Source organism: Pinus tabuliformis, chromosome 4_1, assembly GCF_031772625.1.
Source record: "Pinus tabuliformis cultivar Carrire ecotype Pingquan chromosome 4_1, CPIR1, whole genome shotgun sequence".
Classification (NCBI taxonomy): domain Eukaryota; kingdom Viridiplantae; phylum Streptophyta; class Pinopsida; order Pinales; family Pinaceae; genus Pinus; species Pinus tabuliformis.
This window is the reverse complement of record NC_142303.1, coordinates 901,114,315-901,139,054: the sequence shown is the minus strand read 5'-3', so window position 1 is coordinate 901,139,054 and position 24,740 is coordinate 901,114,315.

Genomic DNA, 24,740 nt, shown 5'->3' with positions numbered 1-24,740 from the left:
AGAAGAAGTAAAGAATTAATAGAAACATATGGAAGGAAGAACAACTGATCTATATGAATAAAGGAGTTGGAGGAAAGTTACAACAATCAGATATAGTTGCAACACCACCTCCCCCAACTCATAGCTCCAAAACTCTCCCTCTCAAGACAGATCTCAAGAGCGTGACAATACAAAATTCCCATCATTTTTTCAATGGCCAAGCCTCTAATATATAGGAAAGTGGAGGCTATGAAGATTTCCAAAATTCCTCATTAGTTCAATTTGGGAAAAATCTTTTGGGTGAATAATGTTTCCTCATATAAAAAAGGAATTTTCCACTTTTTAGATGCTTTTGTGCTTAGGAAAAAGCTTCCCCATGCTTTATGGCTCTTTCCCACTTTTGTATGCTTTTATTTTTTAGGAAAAAGCTAAAGATGAGGATAAAGAGATTATATTCCACCATATGTTTCTGAAAGTGACCAAGAATGTCAAATTCAAATTCTAGTTTGCTTATGTTTTAGTTTTTTTTTAAATATATATTTAGTTTTAGTATTTTTTTTTTCTAGAAAAATATATTTAGTTTTTGGTATACTTTTCTATAAGAAAAAATATATTTTGTTTTTATAAAAATGGATTTTAAACATTCCATTCATGCTAAATTTGTGATTTTATGATAGGAGTTTAAATTATATATAGTAAAGTAACTTAATGTCATGTGTCGTGTTGCTGAGATGGGTGTTATACATCTCTTTCTTGCTAAGTTATAGAATGTGCTTGGGTTTTCTTAATGCAATAAAACTAATTATGTTCCTCATGATATCTTGAAATGTTCATCTTGAACCAGGCTAATAAAACAATAAAGTTAAAATAGGGTTTCCTTTGTCCTTTATAGATCTTTGTCCCCATTAATCTTGGTCTTAATAGATTAATTGTCTTGTGGTGGCCTTGAGTAGTCACTTCCATTAGTTGCATGCTTTGTAGTTTTCAGTTAGTGACATTTTTTAGGCTTGATAATATGTTATTTAATTTATCAAAATGTGTTATTGTCCATATTATTGTTAAATATTAATATTAAATATGCTGATTTTTAAGCATGTTTTAACAAAACTTTCCCAAAATGTTTATAGATTGTATTTTATAATGCAATGATTCTTTGCTTGATGAAATTGTTTTTGATATTTTTTTTAATGATTCGTTGATTGATGAAATTGTTATGGATATTTTTTTTAGTATATTAAATTGTATGTGATAAAGTCAAAAATCACCTCTTTTTTAGATTTTCATTGATCAATTTCCCTTAAGGCCATCAAGTTCACCATTTGGTCCCAGGTTAAGGAAATATAGGAGTCATGAAGTGGAATTGTCCAAGCACTTCAATCTTGATACATGTTTCTTTTTAGTCACTTTATACTTTCTTTCTATGTAAATTTTTGATGAAAATAGTCTTGGAACATGAGGGGCGTCAATAGTAAGCGAAAACAAACTCCTAAAAGAAAAATGGTATGCAAAGCACCCATAAATAATGTTGATATAAGAAGCAAAAAATATTAAGTGAGGTTCAACCTCATATAATTAGAAAATGGGGGATGAATTTCCAAGTAGTAGTGATTGATGCTTAGAGATACTTGGGTGGAATGGTTATTATTTGAAATGATTAAGACATCAAGGTTACCAATATTTTTACCTCTTTTCGCATTATGACAATACAATTTTAGTTAATTGACATTGAGGACTACTACCATGTATCCAATGTCTATGACTCCAATATCGCAAATGGAAAACCTCTATTTCTCAATTCTATTTCTAGCACAAGTAATTTATACTCCCCATCTCCATGGATTGTTGGGAGTGACTTCAATATTATAAGTGTCTCGAGGAAAAGAAAGAATGAATCGAAATGTTTAACAAGATATTTTGTAAGCTATACCATTAAAGCCACAAAGTAGTCTCCATTAAATTTGTCAAGAAATGAGTCTCCAACCCACACATGTGGATCAATGAGATGTAATACATGTGTGTGTGGTTACAAACTCAATACACCTCTATAATAACTCCACAAACTTATGTATTTCACTCTGTCACATAAATTGACAGTAGTGTGACATAAGTAAACCAAGAGTAGACATGAAAGCCTTAGGAAACAAACATTCCTTAGATCCTCAATTAGGTGCTTAAATGATGAAGTGAAAATGCAAGGAGAAAAGAAGAATTCATGATTTAACCATCACATACATGTGATCAAGTGTGACTAGTAGTGTATATATTCATATATTTTCCAAAGAGGGAGTGAATACATGAGTAACCATTTATTGGCCCTTATTTTTCTTTCCTTTTCATTTTCTTATATATAGGACTTAGGGAATAAGGTTTTCATAAGTTTGGCACAACTCATAGATATAAGATTTACATGAATTTTCACTTCAACCTTAGAGTTTAGACTTAGATAAATCAATATAGTGTATGTTTAATGATTTTGGCTTTCACTTTTTTATTGTATTTCATCACAAATACAAAAGGGGAAATATTTTGCCACAAATCTATGAATGCTTAATCATAAAGTCGTCATGTGATGAAAACAAATTAATGATGTTATTCTCTACGAAAATGATGGGTATTCTTGAGAAAATCTTATGCTTGTGGATGTTTCCTCCCTGGTTGAGAGGGAGTGAGGGTAGACACCATGTTATCCATGTGTCATGTACTATGGCTAGGATTAACAATCGTAAGCCTAGTAAAGGCACTAGTAGGGATAATGGTGGATTGGATAAACATCTGGGACCAATATTCTTTGAGAATTTAGACATTGACTAGGACTAATCGCCATAAGTCAAGTACATTAATACAAGATAAGAATAGTCATGAGGATTGACATTTTCTGGTGTCAAATATTATGATAGTGGATTAGGAAATGATCATGTGAGGACATACCTGGTAAACATCTTGGTGGGGTAAGTGCCTTGAAAGGCAGTGGTGTCCAAATTTATGCCTCCCAACATTGTGCTCTGATCTAATGGAGAGATAAACTTGTTAGTCAAGGCCTTACTATTTTGGAAATTTTGGCTATGATGATGTAAATCATCATTGATGCTTATCAATCTAGATCCCTTCTTATATGAATATTTCAACTTGAGAGTACTTTTTTGTCTCATTATGAGTACCTCGCTAGTTTAGAGGGAGGGCCATCATCTTCATTATTGCCATCATCACCACCATCAATGTGATCATTATTGTCATCATTTCATTATCATCATAATCACCATTCATGTCTTCTTCATGATCATCATCATCATCATGATTTTGTATATTGTCGTCAATTGTTCATAATTATAGGTATCATAAGAAATATCACCAACCTTAGGACACATGATATATGAAAGAAAAATAACCACTTTATTTTTTAGAAATGATTGATGATCATCAACATCACTACCATTATCATCGTCATTATAATTGTCATCATCCCCATCATCATAACTAATATAAGTTTTATCATAATTTTTGTCATCTTCATCATGAACATCATAATCATCATTGATGCCATTATTTTTCTTGATTATGACCAAGATGAAAATAATGATAATGATGATCAGATGATGATGACTTGGAAGATGACGCCAAAGATAATTATTATGATTTTTACCATGATAACATTTAAAAATGGGAAGGAATGGCCAAGGTCATTAGCATCATCATCATTGTCATTGTAACTCCCATCATCTTTATCATCATTGTCATTATCATAACAATCGCAATTCATGTCATTGTCATCATCTTCATTATCATCATCGTTATAATTATTGACATTGTCATCAGTTTTTCATAATTTTCAATGTCATAAGAAATATAATCAATGCAAAAGATATGATGTGTGTTGGAAAATGGATGCAAAAGTAAACAAAAAAATGGGGGTAAAAATAGACGTAAATTTGGATGAAGAGTGGACACAACATAAGTAGATGCAGAACAAGACAGAAAAATTGAACAAAAGTGGATGAAAAAGTAGATGCAATAGTTCATACAAACTTGAACACAAAATAGGACTCAAACATGGATGAAAAAGTGGAAGAAAACATGGGCACAATAGTAGGCATAAAAATTAGCATGAATTGTGGTGAAACAAATGTGGATACTCCAATGAATGTAAAAAAAAAGGGACACAAACTTGAATGCAAAAAGGAGGAAAACTTGGATGAAAAAAGGGATGTAAACATGGGCCAAACATGGGTGCAATAGTGAACACAAAATTAGTTGCAAAACTAGACAAATCAAAAGTGGATGTAAAAGTAAATTCGAAATGGGATGCAAAAAACATAAACAATATTTGATGCAAACTTGGACACAAAAGAGGATGCAAATATGGATGCAATAGTGGAAGAACATGTAGGTTGCAATGATAGGCATAAGATATGGCACAAATAATAGCACAAAAACGGTGGATGTAATAATAGACAAAAAAAAATATGCAAACTTAGATGCAAGACAAGATGCTATAAGGGATGTAAAAGTGGATGCAAACACGGGTGCAACATGAGAAACAAAATTGGATGCAAAATATGGATGAAATGGAAGTACATGCAAAAGAAGATACAAAATGAGATGCAAAACCCAACAAAAAAGTGGATGCAAAAATAGATGAAATATTTTATGCAAAAGAGGATGTGAAGATGGATGCAAAATTGGAAGCAAACGTGGGTACAACAATATGTGCAAAACATGGAACCAATTTTGTCACAACAAAAGTAGATGTAATGATAGATGCAAAAAAAGAAGCAAATGAAGATGAAAAATAGGATGCAAAAAGGGATGTAAAAGTGGGTGTAAACATGGGTGCAACAATGGATGTAAAATAGCTTTTGCAACTTATTTGAAAGAGCAATTTTGTCCCAACAATTAGACTTGTAGCATAAAGAACATGGTTAATACATATGATTCGACCAAAAAATAGTTACTACCAAAATTCAACCAAAAAAAATATTACTGCATAAAAATAGAATTAAAAACAAAAAAAAATAAAAACAAAAATTTCCCAAATTAAAAATAAATAAATGATAAACTTTTTTTTACCAAAATTTAGTGATTTTTTTAGTGCTAATACTAACATCACCATTACAACAAGATATTTTTTTAGTCCTAATACTGCCATTACAACAAGATATAAGAGGGATATAATGCAAGAAGTTTAATAATAATATGTATGTAGAAGATGGTCTTCAGACTGGTGAATTCATGATAATCAATGGGACTACAGTCAAAATAATTGGATGTTATTTACTTTTTTACATAGATTGTCAAAATAATTGCATAAATCGATTTTTTTTAACCAAAATTTAACAAAAAATTTGCTAGTGCAAACATTAGAACCACCATTACAACAAGATATCTTTCTAGTGTTGACAACACCATTATAGTAAGATACCTCAAGAGAGACAGAAAATTTAAAAAGTATGATAGTAATATGTATCCAGAAGATGGTAGTGAAACTAGTAATTGTTCATTCTCATTATCATAATCATTGTCATCATCATCACCATCATCCTTGTCATCGTTATTGCCATCATTACATTATCATCATAATCACCATTCATGCCATCATCATCAGCTCCATCATCATCATCATTATGGACATTGTTTGCAATTGTTTATAATTATATACGTTGTAAGAAATATCATCAACCCAAAAAATGTGATGAGTGCTAGAAAAGGGTTGTTTAGGACACATTGATATACGTAAGAGAAATAACAACTCTATTTTTGAGAGATGATCGATGATCATCATCATCACCACCATTATCATCGTCATTGTCATTTTTATCATCCCCATCATCATCATTAATGTAATTTCTATCAACATTGTTGTAATCATCATCATCATTCATGCCATTATTGTTTTTGATGATGACCTAGATGAAAATGATGATGATGACACCAAAGATAATGCTTATGATTATGACAATGACAACATCTAAAATTGGGAAGATTCGCCAAGGTAATTAGCGTCGTCATCATCATAATCATTGCCATCATCATCATTAATGTCATTGTAACCACTATCGTCTTTATCATCATAATCACAATTCATGTCATCGCCATCATCTTCATTTTCATCATTGTCAATATTATTGACATTGTCATCAATTGTTCATAATTGTCAATGCCATAAGGAATATCATCAATGCCGAAAATATGATGAGTGTTGGAAAAGGGATGCAAAAGCGAACATAGAAATGGGGGCAACAATAGAAGTAAAATTGGATGAAAAGTGGATACAACATAAGTAGATGCACAACAACATGAAAAACCTAACACAAAAGTGGATGCAAAAGTAGATGTAGTTGTCAATGCAAACTTGGATGCAAACATGAAGGCAAAAGTGGAAGCAAACATGGGTCCAATGGTAGGTGTAAAACTTGGCACAAACTGTGGTGAAACAAATGTGGATGCAACAACAGACACAAAAGTAGATGCAAAAATGGATGAAACAAAAGTGGATACAATAGGGGATGCAAAAACATACACAATATCTGATGCAAACTTGAACACAAAAGAGGATGCAAATGTGGATGCAAACGTGGAAGCAAATGTGGTTGCAATGGTAGGCGCAAGATATGGTGCAACAAAAGTGGATGTAACAATAGACAAAAAATATGCAAAATAAGATGCAAAAATGGATGTAAAAGTGGAAGCAAACATTGATGCAACAGGCAAAACAAAATTGGATGAAAAAAATGGATACAATGGAAGTAGATGCAAAAGTAGATACAAAACAAGATGCAAAACCCAATGCATAAACCTGACACAAAAGTGGATGCAAAAATAGATGCAATATTTGATGCAAAAGAGGATGTGAACATGGGTGCAAAATTGGAAGAAAACGTGGATACAATAGTGAGTGCAAAACATGGTGCAAATTATGGCATAACAAAAGTGGATGTAATGATAGATGAAAAAAAAGAATCAAAGTATGATGCAAATGAAGATGTAAAAAGGGATGCAAAAAGTGAAATTTAAAATGGGTGTAACAGTGGATGCAAAATTGTATGCAAAAGTGGATGCAATCGAAGTCGATGCAAAAGTAGATGCAAAACGAGACACAAAACCTGATGCAAATCCTGGTCCAAAATTGGATAGAAAAAGGGATGCAAAAATAGATGTAGTAGTTGATGAAAACCTAGATGCAAATGAGGATGCAAACGTGGATGCAAAATTATAATCAAAAGTGGGTGCAAAAGGAGGTGCCAAACTAGGTGCCAATTGTGGCACAAAAATATTAGATGCAATAGTGGGTACAATAATAGATGCAAAAGAGGATGTAAATATGGATGCCAAACAAGATGGCAAAGTGGATGCAAAATTATATGCGAAACTAGACACAAAACTCGATGTAAAACGTGGCGCAAAAGTGATGCACAAATGGATGAAAAAATGCATGCAAAAAATGATTTAAAAAAGGATGCAAAAAAGGATGCAAAAGTTGATGCAAGTGTAGGTGAAAAAAGTGGATGCAAAAGTATGTCAAACAAAAATAGATGCCAAAATTGATGCAAAACCTGGTGCAAAGGATGACACAAAACTTGGCATAAAATTTGGTGCAAAACGTGGTGCAAAACCTATTGCAATACCTGGTGCTAAACTTGGTGTAAGATTTGGTGCAAAACTTGATGCAAATTTTGTGTCAAGTTTTGCACCATATTTGATAAATGGATGCAAATAGCACCAAAAATGGGCTCTAGATGCAAAAAAAGAAGTAAAAAGGGACGCTAATCACTGGTTTTGTTGTAGTGCCATGAGTTGATTAGTGGCTTCTCTCTGTCAGTTCTTGCTTCCACTTGGAGACTAAGAGCCTCTTACTCATCAGTGGTCGAATTCAGTGAGGCAAGTGTCATTGGAGAAGATTCTGGAAGCTTCCATTGTCTCTCCACCTCGTTGAATGACTCTGCCACTTGTCATTTCCCGCTCAACGCACCTGGGTAGTGCATTCAAGTGCGTTGCAACGCACCTAGCCAGTGTATTTGGGTTCTTTGCAACGCAGCCAGCTAGTGGAGCATCTGAATTGATCCTGATTTGACTAGTTTTGAGCAGTTTCTGGTGGAGAACTTCTGGGAGAAGCTGTAATTTGTTGACCTTGTTTCTTTAGGAGCTGGACAATATCTTTAGGGACCTAGGATCCCTTGGTTTATGGATATTTCATGCTTATAGCTGTAAGGCACAAAAATGTCTATAACACTATATATAGCCTTCATTAAGAGTGAATGCGTGTCTTCATAGGTAGGGTGACATGAATTCTGAGACTACTAACTTAGGACCTTTGAGAGACAAGAAAATACCATAAAAGATCAATTTTCTTCCTTCTAAATATCCAAATGAGTCATGACAAATAATTTTTCTTTTGACTCACATAAATTATTATTAATTCTAGCATGAAAAACATGTTTTGACAAATTAAAACAAATATATTAATCATAAATATACATTATAAGGACATAACCTAGTTACAATTTCCAGAAGAGGGAGGGGGGAATTTACTTTATATAATTGTATTTTCGACTTATCTACTTATAGATCTACTCAAATTTCAAAAATAATCTTGACTTACATTCTTATAAGTTTATTCAAATTTCAAATGTAGGCACTTATTGGAGGTGGAATTAAAGTCCACATCTATCAAGTGAACATCAAGCATACATTAGATAGAAATGTAATGAGATAAACTACTTTTTAATGTATTTCTAGTTTATCTCAGTCTCTATTTTAATATAAAATGTATGATGATTCAATACTCATTGGATATAAAATTAAATTTGACATCAAGTTGCTTGAAATTTGAATAGGCCTATAAAAATATAAAGTAAAAAATGTAATTAAAAAATAATCTCTAACACATATTTTATTAATTTATTATGCAAAAAATTTAAATCTATTGAAATTATAGTGTAGCTTGTTAAAATTGTGACAATATGTACATGGGTAAAATCAATGTCTCAATGCATTGTAGAGGTCATCCCAAGTATTGTTGCACAGATGATGAGAACTATTAGCATTGTATTCATTAGGTTCAATGTAGATATTTATAGAAGAATAGTGTTGCTACTATGAAGTCAATGTCACACCTTCTAATTAGTGTCTTGTTAGAAGAAAACGTTGTTAGATTATAAAGACACTCCTCTATCAGTTTACACTAATTTACCTTTTGTATTTGGCTGATGAAATGAAAGTATGAAGATGGAAATAAGTTTTGGGAATTCTAGATAGGTATCATAGGACATATGTAAGAACACTACCCAAATCCTAAAAAATTATAGAGACAAAGAAACTTCTATATTGCGTGAAAGAGACATTGGCATTATCATGTTTTACCCAGAGAACGTAAATATTAAACCAAGAGAGTTGTACATGAAGTATTATTAAGGGAGAGAGACAGATAACTAAAAATTTGAAAAGGAAATGTTGGGCTAGGGGGAATTTGGTTCCAAAAACCCCAATGTTGTTGTTGGAGAACAATTGTTGATTAAGATGCATAACCAAATTTTCAAGAGAGGGCACCTTGGTGGGAAGGTAGCCTCCAAAAATGACTTTACATATGGATAAAATAGAGTTGTGTGGGTGAAAACTATGTCAAGAAACCAAATCTAATCAAAATGTTGCTAAATAGGATCGTGCTAGGTGAACTCTAAACCAAAGGAACCAAACTCAATAAATAAGAAGCTCTAAAAAAAGATGTATTTAAAATATATTCCTTAAAAGAACCTAAATCAGATTAAATAGCTTTTAACAACTCCACATTGATGAAATATTGAGTATACCCTAACCAAAAAATTAAACCAAAAAACCAAACTCCATGGAAAGAAAATAAACATTTAATCATAATAATAAAATATAAAAATATTAAACTAAAAAAACAAATATTAATATCCATCCAAACACAAAAATAATAATAATAATAAAGCAAAGATTAATAACCATCGAAATATTACTCAAACTTCATTCACTTCACGAAAGTATTTTATACTTTTCCAAAACGATAATTAATTACATAAAAAAAATGTAAATGTTAATGAACTAATGCACATTATCAAACTTGGAAATAATAAACAAATACCTATACGCACAATTAACAATCCATAAATTGTGCGGGAACTTTTAAAGACCCCCTCGAAAGGAAGTGGGTTGAAGCGCAGCTTCCACGCAAGGTGGAGCACCCAACATCCCCATCCTACATTAAACATTGAATGTATCATCCATTTTTCTGTCTTAGGACCAATGAAAGAAATCATGGACGAATACACGCTAAGTAGGTATACCCTGGAAGCGACGGATCATAACAAAAGGTCATGGGTACAACGCCTGATAACATGTCTCCTAAGAGGACTGCCTATATGGCCATTTGTTGGTTCTGGTGTTAGCCTCCTGCTGCAGCAGGTTAATCATCTTTCATGATCGACAGTTTTACATGCCAAATATGTCATGCTATGCATGCTGCAATGCTCCATATTTGCTACAGATGGCCAAAAGAAGTCTTCATAGGATTGTGCTACTCCAAGTGCCACTGTTGTGTTCCAATTTTGATAAAGCAACCCATTTTTGGTTTGAGGCAGTTTTTTCAGTTGGAGGTACTCAGGCTGGAGTTCACTAACATCTCTCTTTTTCTCATCACCCTTATTATATAACTCCCTATTAGTTTTTCCCTTCCCCTATTAAAATCATGTATATAAATCCCCCTATGTAAATACCCCTCCCTGGCAATATAGCCATACTTTCTACTAAGTCCGGGAAATCTCAGTCCATCTGGGACTGTTTTTAGCCCATCCGAGTCATTAAGGAGCTAGTTCGACATCTGGTCAGCTAGTAACCTCTCCCTTAACCCTAAAAATCCCCAAAAAACCCATGTTTTCACATTTCCCCTTGTAAAATTTCACCCCACCGCTGTAAAAACCCCCGTAAACCCGTTTCCCTAAGTTCTTACCCATCTGCCGCGCGTATTAAAAAAGGAATATTGTTGCGAATATTCCCACTCCCTAACCCGCCGTCCCTTCGCATCCGCTGCCAGTCGTCCGATCCATAGCCCCACAGAACTACGGCTGGCGGGCATCCTCATCCTCGACGCGCCCGGCCTTTAACGTCCGGGAGTTCGGCGGTTTTGCCGCCGTACTCCTGCCACGCGTCAGGCGCCGGGCTGTGGCGGAGCCCCTCCCTTCGAAATTGCCATCCCTCATAAGTGGTGCGCCACATACCGCTTACTGCTTTCTGCCAGCTGACGTCACCCCCTGCACAGTCACCAGCCCATGTCACCCCCCCTGTATAGTCACCCGATGAGTCACCTGCCTGCGTGGCCTCCTGCCATGTCACTGCCACGTGTACCCGCCACCATACCTGCCACGTCATCATTCGTATGTGATGATGTCATGCTGACGTCATCCCGCTGCATCGCCATGCTGACGTCATCAGCACATTTTTTGGGCGCAGAGGTGCGAAAGTCGCACTTTGGAGCCCCAGAATCGAATTCTGAGGCAGTTTTTGATGAGCGATTTGCGCAAATCGCTCATCGCAGGATTTTTTGGGCCAAAATGGAGAATCTTCAGGGAATCTTTAAGGAATCTTCGCTCCATGCAGCCCCAGGAAGCCCGAAAAGGTGTAGAAATGATCCGTTCTCTTCACAGAGCATACCAAAATGATCAGAAGACAATTCCAGATGATACAAAGGCCGAACAATGGCCATTTACTGGTGATTAGACCCGCAGCACAGCAGATCAGCAGCCCAGATTTTGTCAGAGAGTATCAATGGAAGAAAGGACGCCAGAAAGAATCGGTCATGATGTTTTAGGGGCTCGAGGCACCTGGACATTGATGAAGCCCCCAGAAAATCAAATCGATAAGCATCAGCCCATCCTTGCCTTCAAATCACCGTCAAGACATTCAAGGCACCAGGACAGCAAGAAAGAATAAACCCATATCCATTTATTGCAGAAAACACAACAGCAAGCCACCGAGGACAGCATCATTTGTTCAGTTTTGACACATCGGCCCTGAGCACGGCCCGAGACATTCTTTGCATTTATTTCTAGATAGGATTAGGTCAAGTAGTCATTTTTTATGACCTAATTAGGTAAAGATGTAATAAAGGAAACTTTGCAGAGAGTTTTGGCCCTATATATACCGGCCTCTGTATAGTTTTAAGGGTTGGTTAATTGATAATTTTCACTAGAGACTCGCTGTGTATACCTGAATTTTTCTGTAATCAAAGATTGCTTAAAGCTTGGAGAGCGAAATGTCTGTTGTTGATGAATGTGTTGAAGAGTTGAAGATGGAATTCCTGCGCTGCGGCCTGAAGCAATAAGTGCCTCTTACCTCTGTTTATGTGTTTGCCATTATCTAAATAGCAGGAAGAAAGAATAGCCTAGAATTAGTTTAAATACTCTCTATGCTCAATTCCTGTTGTTTCTTGATGTTTTCTTCTAAATGAATTGGTTATGAACATTGAATTCCTTCTGGCTCATGTTTACCCTAGTTCACCTGTATTGGCCAATTATCTAGGGATTCTTAACTGCCCCTAGGTAGCGCCTTGTTGTTTCCTCTGCTAATCAGTTGGAGAGATTCTTAACTGCCTCTCCTTCTTTAGCATTCATGCCATCCTTTGAACTTGAAAGTTGCTTCTGCTTCAGTTATCTTGCTCCATTTTCCCCTCACTGTTATTAAGGAAAGACACCAACAGTTCCCCTCCTTGACTCCACGCCCAATGGTTTGAAACATTCAGACTATACTCAGCCTCTCTAACTGAAAGTGTCAATTTTCCCACCAAAACTCAATCAAAACCCCTGTGCATCATATCTAGCCTGAAATCATCCCTTTTCAACAAAGCTAAATCATAAAGAGAGAGCCCTCTCTGACTGCAGGCAGGCTAGGGCCTGCAGTCCAAAGTTGGTTTGTGGTTACCTCGGCCGTATCCCTTTAGGAGTCAAAAGGGACAACCTGAGTGATAACATAATGGCGACTCCGCTGGGGAAATGAATCATGTGTCTATTAGTGTGAATCCTCAATTTTGACTAGTTCGCCTCGTTTTCTCGAGAAAGTGTTCCTTTGCTTCAGGGCTTTTCATGTTCAGCTCTGATCTGTGATGGTGGACAGAGATCAAGAACTTTAAGGTTGATTCATCCACCTGGCGACTCCACATCATCCTCATAATAAAGACTCTGCTGGAGAAATGAACCCGAAGGAATTATATAAGCAGATCAGGTTCTTGATTTGGATGATCATCCAAGAGACCATGTTCTTTCTCTTGCACCAAATTTTGTTGTGCATATTGTACTTTAAAAGCGATTTTATGTCAGATTTTTGTGTTTTTCCTTTGGAAAAGATTATTGAAAAGCCTCCTTGCACATTAGAGCAGCAGCTTTCAAATGCTGCTGAAGGTCATCATACAGTCAAGGAGGAACCAAAAATAGAGCCCTGTCTTCTAGTTCCTGTACATACTCCCGTGCCTCGTAAAGTTCCTGAAAGATATAAGCCGCTCATTTTGCCTCCTGTGCTTGGTCCCCTGCCGGCAAATCATCCTGAATATCTCCCTAGATTTGATGGAGAGAATGGCACTACTACCCAGAAACATATCCAGGCTTTTGAAGATTATCTTAATACATTTGAAGTGGGAGATGAAGATGTCAGTCTTAGACTATTTGCCCTTTCTTTGCAAAGCGAAGCTAGGACTTGGTTTAAAGCGTTGCCTGAGGCGAGCATCTCTAAGTTTCAGCAGTGTGCCAAGCTTTTCCTTGATAGATGGATGATCATAGGTAATCTCTTCTTGCTCATCGAAGAATACGATCATTTAGAAAGGCATCCAGATGAATCTGTTCAGCAGTTTTTAGACAGATTCAATCAAGTTTATCAAGCCATGCCTCTAAATATAAGACCTCCCCTTGATTTAGCTCTATTGCAATATCCTAGAGCATTTGACACAGAAATGGAATTCTGTCTAAGAGAAAGATGCCCGTCCACTTTGAAACAGATGTAGGACATAGCTGTGGACGTAGAGGCAAATCTAAAAACAAGGGAGGAACAACGCAAAGCAGAGCAAGAAGAAAGATTTCATAGTGTGTTACAAAAGACAGAGGAAATGATGCAGCTGATCACAATGAAAGTAGAAAGTTCAGAACACCAGAGCAGATCTGTTTCACAACAGGAAAGTAGTGACATTCATGAACAAACCTGCCACAAAACAGATGACATATTCATCCAGCCATACATGATGGAGCAGTCTCCTGATATACTGTATGAATATAATGGCTTCTCTTCTTTCAAATGTCTACCCAAGTATGATCTGTATGATGATGACTATGAGCCTAACGACCAAATCAGCCTTGCAGAGGAATCAAATCCTATTTTGGCAGGAAGCAGTGTTTAGGTTCAGCAACCTGAACCCAATGATCAGCATGCCCGTCTTAGCTATGAAGAAAAGGAGGAAAACGAAGAGTGTGCCGATTTCAGTTAAGGAACTTTACCCTTTTGTTTTGAATCTTTTCAATTTATCAAGGATAACTATCGTGCCATATATGATCAAGTGTCACCACATGTTGCTATTGACCGTCTGGAGGTTAATCAAGATATTGTTCCAAAGGTATCGCCTCTAGTTTTATAGCCTCAAAGAGCCATGGAATATCAGATTGAGGAGGACCCAGAAGCAGAAGCATATGACCAGATGATCCAAGTGGATCCCCTGCCTCTTTGTTTTCAACCATCTGAATTATTCAAAGAAGAAGAAAACCAGCAGCCTGCACAGATCAGTCAGGCCCTATTCGAGCCAGTTTATAATATATTACAAGCACCTCTGCGAGTACTGAATGACCTATCCACTGGCAGGCAGAATGATCAAAGAGATCAGTGCACGTTGCCATCAACAGGTTGCAAGGCTCAGTATCGAGTTGTCAATGATCTCTCGACTCCAAGGCATGGTAGTGATCCTGAACCTTTGTACAGTTCTTTAATTCAGCGAAAAAATTGTATATATATGTTGCAGGACAGTTTTGTACAGTATTTAAACACCACAAAGGAGGTCAGTAGCTTCCTAATCTTCTCAAAGATTGATAAAGCCATAACAAATTGCAAAATCTCAGTTGATGTCACTAGCAAGCATAAGCAACAAAGCCCCCTCATGTTATTATTACTTAAGTGGTTGCATTGGCTATTTCACTTCACCTAACAACAAAGTAAGTGCTGGTTAGGGTAGGTAGGTAGGTAGGATCAATAAAGCAGCCAGCCAAGAGAAATTTGCAGAACACAGTAACAATTGAATACAAGGCAGTCTGACCTGCTGTTCTTGACTTTTCACAAGGAAAAACCATCCCCAAGTGGAGCCACTGTTAGACTCCTGCTGCAGCAGGTTAATCATCTTTCATGATCGACAGTTTTACATGCCAAATATGTCGTGCTATGCATGCTGCAATGCTCCATATTTGCTACAGATGGCCAAAAGAAGTCTTCATAGGATTGTGCTACTCCAAGTGCCACTATTGTGTTCCAATTTTGATAAAGCAACCCATTTTTGGTTTGAGGCAGTTTTTTCAGTTGGAGGTACTCAGGCTGGAGTTCACTAACATCTCTCTTTTTCTCATCACCCTTATTATATAACTCCCTATTAGTTTTTCCCTTCCCCTATTAAAATCATGTATATAAATCCCCCTATGTAAATACCCCTCCCTGGCAATATAGCCATACTTTCTACTAAGTCCGGGAAATCTCAGTCCATCTGGGACTGTTGTTAGCCCATCTGAGTCATTAAGGAGCTAGTTCGACATCTGGTCAGCTAGTAACCTCTCCCTTAACCCTAAAAACCCCCCAAAACCCATGTTTTCACATTTCCCCTTGCAAAATTTCACCCCACCGCTGTAAAAACCCCCGTAAACCCGTTTCCCTAAGTTCTTACCCATCCGTCGGGCGTATTAAAAAAGGAATATTCCTGCGAATATTCCCACCCCCTAACCCGTCGTCCCTTCGCATCCGCCGCCAGTCGTCCGATCCACAGCCCCACAGATCTATGGCTGGCGGGCATCCTCATCCCCAACGCGCTCGACCTTTAACGTCCGGGACTTTGGCGGTTTTGCCGCCATACTCCCGCCACGCGTTAGGTGCCGGGCTGTGGCGGAGCCCCTCCCTCCGAAACCGCCATCCCTCATAAGCGGTGCGCCACATACCGCTTACCGCTTTCTGCCAGCTGACGTCACCCCCTGCACAGTCACCAGCCCACGTCACCCCCCCTGTACAGTCACCCGATGAGTCACCTGCCTGCGTGGCCTCCTGCCACGTCATTGCCATGTGTCCCCACCACCGTACCTACCACATCATCATCCGTATGTGATGACGTCATGCTGACATCATCCCGCCGCGTCGCCATGCCGACGTACAATGCTAACGTCATCAGCACATTTTTTGGGCGCAGAGGCGCGAAAGTCGCACTTCGGAGCCCTGGAATCGAATTCTGAGGCAGTTTTTGATGAGCGATTTGCGATTTTTTGGGCCAAAATGGAGAATCTTCAAGGAATATTTAAGGAATCTTCGCTCCATGCAACCCCAGGAAGCCCGAAAAGGCGTATAAATGATCTGTTTTCTTCACAGAGCATACCAAAATTATCAGAAGACAATTCCAGATGATACAGAGGCCGAAAAACGGCCATTTATTGGTGATTCGACCCGCAGCACAGCAGATCACCAGCCCAGATTTTGTCAGAGAGTATCAGTGGAAGAAAGGACGCCAGAAAGAATCAGTCATGATTTTTTAGGGGCTCGAGGCACCTGGACATTGATGAAGCCCCTAGAAAATCAAATCGATAAGCATCAGCCCATCCTTACCTTCAAATCACCGTCAAGAAATTCAAGGCACGAGGACAGCAAGAAAGCATAAACCCATATCCATTTATTGCAGGAAACACTGCAGCAAGCCACCGAGGACAACGTCATTCATTCAGTTTTGACACATCGGCCCTGAGCGCGGCCCGAGACATTCTTTGCATTTATTTCTAGATAGGATTAGGTCAAGTAGTCATTTTTTATGACCTAATTAGGTCAAGATGTAATAAAGGAAACTCTGCAGAGAGTTTTGGCCCTATATATACCGGCCTCTGTATAGTTTTAAGGGTTGGTTAATTGATAATTTTCACTAGAGACTCGCTGTGTATACCTGAATTTTTCTGTAATCAAAGATTGCTTAAAGCTTGGAGAGCGAAATGTCTATTGTTGATGAATGTGTTGAAGAGTTGAAGATGGAATTCCTGCGCTGCGGCCTGAAGCAATAAGTGCCTCTTACCTCTGTTTATGTGTTTGCCATTATCTAAATAGCAGGAAGAAAGAATAGCCTAGAATTAGTTTAAATACTCTCTATGCTCAATTCCTGTTGTTTCTTGATGTTTTCTTCTGAATGAATTGGTTATGAACATTGAATTCCTTCTAGCTCATGTTTACCCTAGTTCACCTGTATTGGCCAATTATCTAGGGATTCTTAACTGCCCCTAGGTAGCGCCTTGTTGTTTCCTCTGCTAATCTGTTGGAGAGATTCTTAACTGCCTCTCCTTCTTTAGCATTCATGCCATCCTTTGAACTTGAAAGTTGCTTCTGATTCAGTTATCTTGCTCCATTTTCCCCTCACTGTTATTAAGGAAAGACACCAACAGTTCCCCTCCTTGACTCCACGCCCAATGGTTTGAAACATTCAGACTATACTCAACCTCTCTAACTGAAAGTGTCAGTTTTCCCACCAAAACTCAATCAAAACCCCTGTGCATCATATCTAGCCTAAAATCATCCCTTTTCAACAAAGCTAAATCATAAAGAGAGAGCCCTCTCTGACTGCAGGCAGGCTAGGGCCTGCAGTCCAAAGTTGGTTTGTGGTTACCTCGGCCGTATCCCTTTAGGAGTCAAAAGGGACAACCTGAGTGATAACATCTGGCAGAAGACTTGTTATGACATACCACCTGCAAGTGAAGTTGGAAATACAAATAGAAACCATAATTAACTTAACTGAAATGTATTAACAAAAAGTAACCTAAAGGGACTCAATTGATAAGGCTCAATGCATGCATCATAACTTGGAACTTTTCCCACTCTCATGCTAATGTAAATGGTGAAAATATAAAAATACAATCATTTAATAGTATTTATTTTCATATAAAGGATTAATGGTTGCCATCACAGGTGAGAGGGAGATGTGGTCACGTAATCTAAAAAAATTTATGTTAAATCGTGTAAGGTTTAAAAAAAAAAAATTTGTATTGGATTATTAATTATTTCCCGAAGAAGTTATGAGGGAGAGATTCTTTTAATATGTTTAAAAAAAAATTGAAAATTGCATTTGGTGATTACTGAAAAATAAAGAATATGAGACACACATGTGGTGTGTAAGATAATTAATGAAAAATATGTAATGTGACATTAAAAATTTTAAAAATATGTGTGAATTAATTAATGAATGAGAAAATTTTTAAAATATGTATAAGGTAATAAATGAAAAGTAAAGAATACATCTAAAAAAATTAAAAATATATGTAATTTAATTAACCAAAATAAAAAATAATATTGAATATGTTGTAAAATTAATTTTTTTAACAAAAAACAGTAAATTAAGTGTGGATAAAATTAAAAAATAAAAAAAACAGAAAGCTATGTAGTTCCCAAAACTTCATTTAAGGTATATTTCATTTTAAAAAATTATTAATTTATATAATATGTAACCTATAGTAATTAAAATGATATTATGTGTTTATAAATTCTGAATTGCTACACATAGGGACAAAAAACTCACCAGACTCTAAATCTTACCAACACCCCATTCCTCATGTCAATTAGTGTAGGTTTTGCATGTAATGTGTTACATGAAATCAGAATCGAAATAGATCAAAGTAAAAGATAATTATTATACTATAGTTAAAAAAACAAACTGTGAAGTAAAAAATAAGAAGTATTTGTAATATATAAATCAGCACAAATCCACCTTAATTCTGGATCTACCAAGACCCTCAGGGATTAAATCTCTTAATTTCCAAAACTCTTTTCTGATTCGAAAACTTGAGGAAATGTTTCTATGTCAAAGGATTTGATCCCTTTGTGCTCTTGGTAGATAGGATGGATCTATGATAGTGGATAATATCGTAGAAAGGACTCTAGATAATTGAGTAGAGAGGGCTCTAAGGTTGGTATAGGAGTTAGAAGATATAATATTATTTATTATTTATTTTTATTTTATTTTACTAATAAAACTAAGAAAAAAAATCAAATAAAAGAAAATCATAATCTACATATCCCATTACAATATATAACATATTGTTAATCAAGTTTGCTATTGATGTCAATATGGCATTGACTAAGATGTCAATATTCTTGAGATGCCTGGTTCCAGACGATGATGCCATGACTCTTGGTGGTTGGTTGACTAGGATAACATCAATGAAGATGTCAAGTCACGAAGAAGTCAAACCACTAATGAAGGAAGCCCTAAGAAGTACTTGAATTAACTATGATGTTGCCAAGTGCCAATCATGTGCCTTGATTGATGATCTAGATCCTAAGTGCCAATATACAACCTCGTGATGTGAAGGATTATACTTGATGAAGCCATACTTTTGATGATGTCATACTCTTGAATGACCACACTTAATGATGGTACTTAATGAAGGTTGGAAGATTAGATGATGACATGGAAGATCTCATTTGATGGTTGGAAGACTATCTTACTATCTTGGAACTTTCCTAATGATGAAGTTGCCTATGTCATATCACTGCACTACACTAGTACATGATGAAACTATGACACATCAAGATGACATGGATGATGCATATCGTGATGGCCTTATGACCCTGTAACAATGAAGAACCTAAATAATGGAGAAGCAAAACAAAGAGAGGCCATACTGTCCTAATTAGCCTCTGCACTAAATAGTTGAAGGGCAGTCACTAAGGGAAACAAAAATCACCACCTTAGAGGCAACCTCTCAACATGGGACCTAGACCATCTCGAAGAGGACTTTTTACTCTTTACAATGAGCTATTACTTTGATCTAATATTCACCCTATGAGTGACCTCAGTGAATATTTATTAAATAAAGGGTATTACAGACCCATGTGCTGGTGTGTGTTCCGTGTTATTGAAACAACGAATCGATCAGATTTCCAATACACAGACAATAAATGGAAAGACATCAGTGAAATATAGTAAGAAATACAAAGACAAAAACAGTTTTTAATAAGGAGTTCACCCTAATCTCCAGGGCTACATCTCTGGTCCAGTTTTAGTGGTGGCCTTATTTTATTGTGCCTTTTAGCAGAGAAATTATAATGGGGGGACTAAATATGAGTTCTCGTGAAGCAGAGTTTGCTTGGAAGCGTAGTTCTTGAATTCCCCAAGCCACTTGGAGTACACAGACTCTTGTTCTTCCTACTAGCTCTGTGACCCTCGGTCTACAGTGGAAAGAGCCAACTGTGATGCTCAATCCGGAGAGATTCCTCTATGGGAAGGCTTGATTCCTCAAGCTGTCTGGTGCTCGATGCTGCCTGTGGTCAACTCGGCCCTCTGTCTCCTCTGCTTGGCTTTACTGATCTCTATGCTCAGTCCTCCCCTCAGGGTTCACTGTTCACTGTCTCTCTTGGTCGCTTGGACTCTTTGTTTTGAAATCTCTTTCCGAATCCCCGTTCACTATCTCTTTTCATGGCTTTAACCATTCGACCTCCACGCCTGTTCGGTTCCTCTCCTGCCTGCATCGATCTGCCTGTCGCCTGTGTGCTTGGAATTCCCTGTTCGGCATCAGCATGAACGGTCGAGAAGTAGCCATGTGTCCTCACTGGAAGAGTGCCAACCTGTTCGTCGATTCGTTTCTTTATCCATCGTGGCGATCAATGGATTCCAAATCCTTTAAAATCACGGCTTAATCCCCTGTCAATTCCGCTCTGTCTATCGGACGCAATCTTAGCTGTCCGATCTGGGCTCCTCCAGATCCAACGTCATTTGCACGCTGAGTGCGGTTGACTTGCTCGATTGATAACGCATGGTCATGGCGGTTTTTCTCTCACCTCCACTGCCACACATTGATCACGGAGGGTGCTCGCTCCATTTTCTCCAAAACCTCTTTCCATTCAAGGGCACCCCGATCAATACCGTTGGTTTCCAGGGTACAGGTCCCGCCTTTGTACTTTAGTGCCTTTACCTTTTTCTGCCCGCGGTCCTCTGGTTCCCCCATACGACCGAGTGCTTAACGCTCCTCCTTTTTGACCCTATTTGCCCAGCAATGCCAAACATTGAAAATCAGCTCCTTTTCCCGATCCAAGGCTCCCAGGGGCTATTTTGAGCTCCTGCGCAGTCTCCATGGGCCTCGGTCAGCGCGCTTTGACCGAGGTCCTCGTCATTCCATGCCGGCTGCCATGGCCACTAGTTCAGGGTGTTTTTGATTATTGTTTTAGATTCTTCAAGGATTTGTTTCATCCCGATATAGTCATGGTTCTATGACAGTCATTTATGGATTTGATTCGGATCATACTTGCCCCTAAAATCCAAATATTTTGTGAGATATTGATTTTTCAAGTTAAGGAAAATAACCGTGTCATTGGGACGACCATTGCTCAAGGACACAAGTTGAACTCCAAACAGGGACGTGTCTTTTCATTTTCGTTTGAAAAAACCACTATTTATTAGGGATTTTGGACATCATTATTTCCATCTAATTCAGTAAAATCTCTGGACCTTGGCAAGTATCACTAGAACAAGGAGAAAGCTTGAAGGAATTGTTTTCGGATTTGATATTATTGAACACTTGTTGAAACAACTCTATGATGATTTCATACATATTTGCGTCAATTGAAGTACCTTGGACCTGTAATACAATTCATTACAGTTCTTGGATCTCTATAAAAACAGTGGCTCTGACTCCTTAAAAAAATCTTGGATTAGAGAGTGGACTATGGTGTAAACCTCAGACTTGGACTGTGGATTTATTTCAGTGCTCAAATTCTTGACTAAGGTCTCAGACTGCAGTACCTTAACTGTGATCATTCAGCAGTGGTAGCCTTCCAACTCATGTAGTGATAATCCTCCTGAGACTATGGTAAAAGAACTTGTGATGTGACTGTAATATGATAAATTATGCTCAAACAACGATACACCTTCAAAAGTGTGCAACATTTTTTAGTGGTGATACTTATTTGGTTTATGAATCAACAGTGTTTTTGGCTAAGTTTCATTACCTCAGATAACTCAGACTAAGGAGAATATACATCGGGCTGTGTGAAATAGTTTGGTGTATGTTGAAAGCACTATGACACAAATTAAGTGACTGTGCCTAAAAATTAAGTGGACAAGACAATGACATCATTTAGAGAGTGGCTTGAGGGTGAGACATTGGCTTGGATAGAAGAAAACAATGGCTTGGATAGAAGTGTGTAGTGGCTTGATATTTTTGACATTTCTGGACCTTTGTGTTACTCCAGGGCTATGAACTAAGATTGCAGAAGTTTCAAGGGTGAAGTCTATGGTGGAGTTGTTTGAAGTTAACTTGAAGTGAAGGAAAACACAAAGTGTAGTGAATTGATCAGTGAAGGTGCAAGCCAAAGACAACCAAATAGGTTGTTGAGAAGCCTTAAGAGATCGTGAAGATAAAACTAAAGACCATGATGCATTATTCATCATGAGGTGACTTGGAGAATCTGATTGGGTAGCATAATTGATAGCAGAGACACCTTCATGTGAAGAGATACTAGTTGTCATTCATGACGTACCATGGATACTAGAGTGAAGGCTATGCAAATATTTAAAGGTTTCGTTAAAGAAAACATTGGGAGCAATGAAGTATAACAAAATACATCTTGAAAAAGTGAAGCAAAGTGTTGGAAGCCAAGAGGTTGGAGCCTCAAAAGGACAAGGTTGGTGCCTTCGAAGATAGGGTTCGAGCCATAGAGGATGAGAGTCCTCAAGAAACTAGGTTGGAGCTTGAACCAGATATAGGGTTGGAGCTCTTGCGGTTAGTGCCTCAGAATTGACAAGGTTGGAGCCTTGGAAGTCCAAGTTGGTGCTTGGAAAATACAGGTTGGAGCCTGGAAGATTAAATATCCGTGTTTTCATCTAGGATTAGAGCCCGACATGCATTGTACTTGATTCACTGTAAAGGAAAAATTAATAAAAGCATTTATTCTTATTTTTTATTTTGTGTTCTGAATATAAGTGATCTAACTGGTAAAAATAACAGTTGAAAAGAAATATTGATTCACCTCCCCTCCCAATATTTCCGACAATTGGTATTAGAGCCAGTACCTTCACATAAAGCGTAGGAGATTGAAGGTTGATCCTTAGAACAAAAATAAAAAATCCAAAGAAGAAATCCTCCAATCCTCCTAAAGATGTCTCTTCCTCAACTATGAAAACTAAAGATAATCAACTTGGGAAGGTTCCATTGTTCAATGGAATTTTTCATGTATGGAAACTAAGAATGATAAATTTCTTAATGGCTCAAGGCGTTGGAGTATGGGAATCAATGATTACTGATAGAATAATGGATGATGAATCCAAGGAGTACAATACAAGAGAAATGAAGGCAGTTTTGAATGGGCTACCAAATTCTATAAAGGCCAATTTGGAAAAATGTTTGCCAACAAATGATATATGGGACAAACTTCACGGCCTTCACTCAAAAGGAGCATTGACCATGACCTTTAGTCAAGAAGATGATGGAAATAAAGAAGGAAATTCAAAACTTATCAAGGAACCTGAAAATAAGAATGATGACATCAAGGCCAAGGAAGACCTAGAAGAAGAGGAAAGAAAAGAAGACATTGAAGAAGATCTCTTGACTAAACTTATAGTCTCCCTGGAAGATATTAATAGTTTGAAAAAGGAAAATGAGGAACTTAAGAAGAAAGTGCAAGATGGTGACGAGGACAAGACAAGGAAGGAAGTTGACCTTTTCAAGCTTCAAATACAAGAAAGAGATGAGGAGCTCACCAAACATAAAGAGGAATTTCATCAAAACAAAAGAGAGCATCATGAAGAATTCATATCCATGAAAAATCAATTAGATAAGGAAAATAAAAGGGAAGAAACTTTGTGAAGCCACCTTGAAGAAAGACTCAAGAGCTTGAACAAACCCGAAATAGATATTGGTCAATACAAGGAGGTGTCTCCTCCCTTAGATATCAACTAGAAGAAGCAAGGAAGCAAACACAAGGAGCTAAGAAGGTGATGGAAGCCTTGCCATTCATAGAAGGACAAGTTGATGAAGCAAAAAAAGGAGAGAAGCATCATGATATGCCAAATAGAAGAAAAGGACGATGACATCACCAAGTTAAGATCAAAAATCACTTCTCGTAAGGCCCAATCATGTGAACCAACCAAGATGAAGGAAGAAATGGATACCATTCTACCAAAGAATGATGAATAATGCAAGAAATGAAGGAATAAATTGTCTTTCTTAAAAAGGAAGTTGGCTTGCTCAATAAGAACTTGAAAATTTCTCAAACCCTAGATGACATCCTAAATCATCAAAGGTCTCTCCTTGATAAATCAGTTCTTGGCTATACAGGTGATTCCTCAAGAAAGAATGATGGTGCATCAAACAAAAATGATGTCGAGAAGCCAAAAAGAAATGATGATGCTCCTAGTTCAAGAAAAGGCAAGGATAATAGTCAAGACAACTATGAAAAAAATCCTACTACAAGGAGACTTGCAGATGGTGTCAAGATTACAAAAGGAAATGAATATCATCAAAGAATCCCAAGGAAAAAATACTTCAGAAGTACATCAAGGAAATCTT